This window comes from Mus caroli, chromosome 11 (assembly GCF_900094665.2).
Source record: "Mus caroli chromosome 11, CAROLI_EIJ_v1.1, whole genome shotgun sequence".
NCBI lineage: Eukaryota > Metazoa > Chordata > Mammalia > Rodentia > Muridae > Mus > Mus caroli.
In genome coordinates, this window is record NC_034580.1 from 97,107,417 (window position 1) to 97,114,799 (window position 7,383).

A 7,383-nucleotide genomic window follows, 5' to 3' on the forward strand; every position below is an offset into this window, starting at 1 on the left:
CTGGAACTCACTTTGTAGACCAGGCTGGCCTCAAACTCAGAAATCTGCCTGCCTCTGCCTCCCAAGTGCTGGGATTAAAGGCATGCACCACCACTGCCCGGACTTTTAGTTAATTTTTAAGGATGCATTTGTTTGTTTTAGTGTGTGTGTGTGTGTGTGTGTGTGTGTGTGCCTGGGTGTATGTATCTGTACCATGTGTTTTCGGGCATACTTGGAGGCCAAAAGAGGCCATCAGATCCCCTGGGACTGGAGTTGCTAACTGTTGTGAGGTACCATGTAGGTACTGAAGATCAAATCTTGGTCCTTTTAAAGTCGCCTTTGTTCTTATCCACTGTACCATCTCTCCAGCCCCCACTATTCTTTTCCTTTTATCAAAAACTTTGGAGGTAAGTATAGTGGTGGCACACATCTTTAATCCCAGCACTTTGGAGGCAGAGGCAGGTGTCTGCAGAAAATGGACTGAAGTGCGTATTTTACATATCAAAGTGGACCTGGCCTCCAAGTTCTCCCAGCAACCCTTCAGTTCCTACCTGGCATACCCTGCCCCCAACCCTGAACTTTCCAGCCCAGGGGCTGGGCTGCTATTTCTCCAGAGAGGTTCTTCCCTGTATAATCCAGACATTTCTCAGGCTGGCGATATCCCGCTCGCGCTCAATCTCTCTCTCTCCCTCTCTCCCCCTCTCTCCCTCCCTTTCTCTCTTTCCCTCTTCCTCCCTAGCCCCACTTCCCCATGGCAACTCCCCTAGCCACAATCCTTGAGGGCAGAGAGCAGCTTCCTAACAAAACTGCCTTTAATATAATCTGGCTTGAATTGGCTCATTTCACTGGCAGCAGAGAAATAACCTATCAATAGGTAGGTAGATCTTTATGAGTTCAAGGCCAGCCTGGTCTACACAGTTCCAGGACAGCCAGAGCTACATAATGAAACTCTGTCTCAATAACTGAATACAGAAAGGAAGGAGAGATGGAAGGAGGGAAGGGCAGAAGAAAGAAAAGAAAGAGAGAGAGAGGAAAACCAACCTTTGGGTTTCTAGGCCAATGAGCTGGTTCAAAGTAAAGGTGCTTTCTGTGCAAGCCTGGTGACCTGGTGACCTAGGCTTAATCCCCACAATCTACACAAAAGTGAAAGGAGAAAAGCAACTCTACAAAGTTAATCCTGGGACCTCAAAAGTGGCCGAGGCTCTCCCACCCACCCACGCGCACCCACTGCTGCTGCTGCTGCTGCTGCTACTAGTAGTAATAATAATGATAATAAATTTAAAAGCAAAAAAGCCATTTTATTGTTTTCCTCTTGTATCTATTTGTCCAATAACCAATTAACTTAAGTATTCCTTTATGTTGTTTTGAGTCTTTTTTCTTCTCTGTAACCTTGGCTGTCCTGGAGCTCACTCTTTAGACCAGGCTAGCCTCAAATTCAGAGATCTGCCTTCCTCTTACCTTCCAAGTGCTGAGATTAAAGGTATGTGCCACCATTGCTCGGCATTCCCTTATAATCAATCTAAGGGACAGCCTGGGCTTTCGGCGTTGTAAAAACATTTGAAGTAATTATAGCATGTAGCCAAGTTTGAGACCCATTGCATTGCATTTATAATTAGTGAAGTGTTGCCAGAGACAGAATCTCTGAAGTGATAGAAATAAGATTGAGCCAAATGTGCAAGAACACAGGCAGAGGAACTGGATTTCAGTTCAGGAGCAGAAAGGACCCAGCACTGACCAAAGAGATCAGACATTTTCCCCAACAAAGAGGAATAAGCTTCTATTGATTGCTGGGGTGGGCTAAAGGGCCAGCCTCACCTTGCCTGGAGAAGGTGAGGTGCTTGACCGGGTACAACTGCGGCAAAAACATGAGACTGAGGTCAAAAAAATCACACACCAAGCTTTTAACAGGGAGCATGCTGAGCTAGGGGCCCTAGCTTCTTTGCCTTCTATCCTCTTGTGGCAATACCTGACTTTCTCAAAATAATGTGTGTTATCTAGAGAGGGGTTGAGAAGATCTGAATATCCAAGAGACATAGTGAGAAATTTGGGAACCACCAACACGCTGATAACTGAAGCCAAGGGAGGTGACCCGGCCTTGGGAGGTGTGCCAAGTAACAGCTGAGATGCAAAAAGAAAGACACATTTGAGCTAGCAGAGGCAGCACGGCTACAGGGATGTTTCTGAAGTGGCGAGAAAGGGAGTTGGAAAGATTCATGGGGCTATGGAGGATGAGAGTTGGGGAGCCCAGCCAGAGTCCCACCTCCTCATTCAGCCTAGCTGTCTTCCTCTTTCACCCCCAATCTTACCCCTCTCTTCCTCACAATAATTGGCATGGCACTAACCACAAGGTTAAGTAAGCCTCGTCAGTGAAGGTCTATCCTTGTCAACTTTCCACATTATCCTCCAGAAGGAGGTTTATGGGGCAAAATGTTGCTTGCCAGTGTGTTCCTTCTTCTTGGGCTGGGCCAGGTATCCCCCGCACCCCACCCCCGAGACCAGGCACTTTCTCAGCTGACAATGTTCTTCCAGATACCATCAGCCAGCCTTTGTTTGGCCAGCTCTTCTTCTAAATCTCTTTTTTTCCTTTTGCAACCCTTTAGGTCTTTGTTGGGTGTGGGCTGGTTACAATGACATCTGCTGGCCAGTGGTCAGCAGCTGGACCTTTGAAAAGCCAGCATCTCAGCCTCCTCTCTTGGCCCCACCCCCAGCCACCCTCTCCTCTCTGTCCCACTCCCAGGAAGCTGCAGAGAGAAAGGAATAGCTGTGCCTGCTTCTGGCTTCTCACTGTGCATCTTGCTCTTAAATTGGAGGCCTCCGGGGCCAGGAGAAACTGGACACAGTGTGCCGAGCACTCTAATAGGACTGGTTCTTTTTTTCTGAAAGTTCCCCTATTGCGGAAAAATAAAATTATGTGTTTAATTTCTGAAACCCAATGCCTCATTTGCCTTGGCAGCCATTCTGCCTGGCTTGGCTGAGAGTCTGGCAACACAAGTAGACTGATTAATACCAGCTCAACTTGCTCCCTGGAGGAGAGTGTTATTTACTGGACTATTTTCTTAAATCCTCTTTAATTGACTTGTATTTCAGTATAATCATATTGGTTTTAACATGTTCTGTCTCTGACTACCGGCCCCAATGAGGCCCAGAAGAGCTCCCCACTCTGTATGCTTTCATCCCCTTCACAAAGCAAGATTTTGTTCAACCCAGTGATTAGAAATGGAAGATCATGTGTTCCACTCCTCCTGGGATGGGCAAATTCTAAGTGAACTTTCATCCCGTTAGTCCTGGATCCCTGGTAAAAAGGGAAAGAGATGAGGCTTCTCAGAAGGTCATCAGGGCTTTCTGTATTCTTCTTTCCTCCCTTCCGATCTGAGATCCCTTCAGATAGTGACACCACCCCTATGTCCTGACCCTCCCTTGTGAAGCCCCCAGGGATATCAAATAGCAAGTGTTGGAGGGGGACACAGAGGGACTGTGGAAAGATTGGGCCCCAGATTCCCCCAACAGTGAAGTGTAAACACAGCTGTGGAGATGGGTGTGAGGCGCCCTCCCTCCCCCAGTTCCCACCCAGAAGCAGAGAAAGGCCGCCTGCAGCGAGCAACCAAACTGGAAAACAAAGCAAGGCGCAACCTAAACGCCCAGCAGGAAGGTCACCAGAAACTGGGGCTGCTGCCCAGGACGTGGTGTGACCAGTGGAAGAGTCAGACCCCTCCCTGAATGCTTAGGGGCCAATACAATTCCAAAGCCAGTGGAGGTCTGGACATGATGGAGCCTGGAACCGTAGCTTGAGTTTGGAAGCCTCTCCGTTGCTGGACACTTTGTCCTCTGAGCTCGGAAAACTCACTTTCTGCCTTAGGTACTTCGCCTCTGGCCCCTAGTGGCTTAGGGATAGTAAGAATGCATTTGATTCAGCAAGCAAGAGCAAGCCCACAATAAACCCTTGTCCGGGGCAGTTAGAAACTTTCAACGCTGAGCCTCCAAGCCAAAACATTAAACAGGACTTCCTCAGCCTTTGTTAATTACGAAATAAATAATTCTAGCAGGAGGAGCTTGCCTCTTCAGGAGATTGCTTGATGGGGAGGTTGTGTGGGTGGATGAGGAGGTATGGGCACTGTGGTCCTCTAAAAGCTCCAACCCCACTGCTAGGCTGATGCTATACCCATATCCCTCTCCAAGTTCAGCTCTGTTACTGCAGGACCTTGATCTCTCAGGACACACCTTTGGCATACCCCCCCCCCCCCGGGCAGCGGCTGGGTAGTAGCTCTGGTCAGCTGGACAGTTAATGAGCTGTGCTTCCTTTCTGGCCATCGGGAGCCTCAACCGTAAAAGTGAAATTGCAGAGCTAGAGAAAATAGAAACAACAGCGGCTGACAAACATTAAGCTCTCCTGGGCTCGGGCCTATGCACAATACTTTCTTTACAGGGATCCTCTCACTTCACATCGAGTCAGGAATATTCTTCTCCTCCTTTTACAGCTGAACAATTGAGGGCTTACAAGATTCTAGAACTTTCCCTCAGGCTGTGCAGCCATCAACTATAGGGGCCAGGATTTGTATCTTCACTTGCTTCCTTAGCCCATGCTCTGAAATTCTCTACTACCCCTCCCTTCTCTGAGGTCTTCTAACTCTGACATCATGATTCTGGATTCACTCCCTGGCTTTCTGCTCTTACCAGTGGCGCCAGAAACTGAATCTATTAGGGGCTCCAGTCTGCTGGTCCAGAGGGAAATCGCTGAAAGTTAAGGGGGCTCCTCACTTCCTCTGTACTAAAGATGCCAATCAAAGCTAGACACTCCACAGACCCCCATATCAGCAGGGAACAGTCTCTGTGGAAGACAAACAAATCCTAGCCAGGCAGGAAAGGGGAGGTCCCTTGGCTGGGTGACTTCCCCTTTCTCTTTCCTGGTGTATCAGTTTATCAGGACACATACTCCCCCCCCCCCACTGTCCCCTCCCCCCACTCCACTCCCAAGGATTATATTGGTTCTGTGTAACATTGTGGTTAGAATGGGTCATCCAGCTACAGATAGATCTCTTTCAGAACAAGTATATACATCTATATTGCTTGTAAATGAACAAAAATAAGACACACAAGACAGGCATGGCAGTCCAGTGTCTGTAATTCCAGCATAGGAGTCTATCAGGGCAGTGGTGGGACACACCTTTAGTCCCAGTGCTCATAAGGCAGAGGCAGGCAGATCTCTGAGTTGGAGGTCAGCCTGGTCTATATAGTGAGTTCCAGGACACCCAGAGCTACATGGTGAGACCTTGTATCAATCCCCTCCCCACACCCACCCCTAAAAAGAGCACATAGTAATCTTTCAGAGGATCAGAGTTCAGTTCCCAGAACCCACAGTAGGTGGTTTACAACATCCTGTAACTCCAGCTCCTGGGATCTGACTTCCTCTCTGGCCTCCCTAGGCACTTGTGCTCACATGGACACACACACACACACACACACACACCCCTCACATTTATTTATACATTTAACAACTTGTTATAGTGAATGTGAATATATGTAGTCCTTGCAAGATACCTGAAAAATAGATATTATTAGGCCCATTTTACAGAGAAGGACACTGAACTCAGGGGAATTGCTTCATGGTCTATGCCCTCACGCTGCTAAGAAGGAGAGCTAAAATTCCAATGCATATTAAAACTGAGTCCAAAATCTACATTATTTTCAATAAAGGGAGTATTACATAATGAACACAAAATTATGAGACTGGAGAGATCCCAAAATATCTTAAAAATATAGTTGTCAGATTGTTATCATATGGGACTATGATTATGGGTCACTTCTTTTTAATTTTAAAAAACTTGCCAGTTATTTATTTAGTGAGACATGCATATGTCATAGTGAGTGCAAGTCATAATCTGGCCTTGAACTTGCTATGTCTCAGAGAATGACCTTGAATGTCCACATCTTTCTGCCTTCACCTCCCAAGAGCTGAGACACGGATAAGCACAACCACATCTGCTTTATCTAGTGCTGCAGTGCTACAGATTGTAAGATTTGTGGTAGCTCAAAATGACCACTGTTGTAAAACGTTAAGGAAATGTCAAGATGTTCTTTTCCCAGAATTTGCCTCCGGTCCTTAAGTTTACTCTCTAAGAGATAGTCCTCTGATTCTTTAGAAAGGCCCACACAATACCTCTGGTCCTTAAGTTTACCCGCTAAGAGATAGATAGTCATCTGATTGTTTAGAAAAGCCCACACAATGTCTCCGGTCCTTAAGTCTGCCCTCTTAATTCGGTTAAAGGTTAACCAATGATAAACTGCCATCCCTAAACTGTGACTGAGAACTGCTCTAAAAAAATGTTATAAAAGATGAGTGCTTTAGCTACTACTCGGGGTTGCTTCCATCCCAATTTCAGGACCACCCCAGCATGCTGGATCAATAAACCTCTTGCGTTTTGTATCGGATCTCAGTCAGTCTCTGCGTAAGGCTTTATGGGTCTTGTAAGATCAAACCAAGCCTGGTGCTCGCTGGATTGGTAAGTGTTCAACCGACAAAGGGATGCTGAGCTGCACCCCTGGTAACTTCCTTTCCAACATGCGCATGTTCACAAAGTCCCAGGCCTTTGGTCCTAAGCTTTACATGAATCGTCTATACTGATTGGTGCATCAAGTCATCCCATTTGGCAGATATGAAACCAGCTTAGAGGGGTAGATGCCTCAAACAAAGCCATTCACAGCTAAAGAAGTAATGGAACTGGGATACAAACTCAAGCCTACCTAAATCGGGAGTATTCTCTTAACAACAAAGGCAACGACAGCAATAGCACTACTGACGGTTGAGGATAGCCCTGGGGCTCTTTTATTGTGATGTTAATTCTGCTTCCTCAAAAGGGGGCTACCCCAATGAGGAGTGGCTCACGTGCTCAGGTGATTTCTCCCCATTTTAACTGGTCAAATCAAGGCTAGAGCCTGTGATTGGGCAATGGAAGGGAAAGGTGGGGCTGGAAGTTTTAGAGGGGAAAGAGAGGAAGGAGGAGGGGGAGACAGGGAGATAGAGGAAGTCTGGAAGAGGAGATGGGAAGAAGGTGGGGCAGAACCGGAGAAGCCACAAATAGCAAGGGATCTCACAGTTGGGGAATAGAGTAGTGTAGTGGTAAATCTGCCCAATCTAGGTGTGCAGCTTATAAATATTGTAACTGAGTTCTTTGCACGGTCTTATTGGGATTGGAGATTTACTGTAACAATAGACTATGGCCACATTCTGCTCTAAGTATTTTATGCCTTATAACTTATCAATAATTATCCCCTGTATTAGTCACTTGGACATCACTGTGATCATAGTACCTGAGAAAACCAACTTAAGGCAAGAAACATATGGATTCATATACTGTGCAAAGGCCCTTTCTTAGTTTTTTTTTTTTTTTTTTTTTTTTTTTTTTTTTT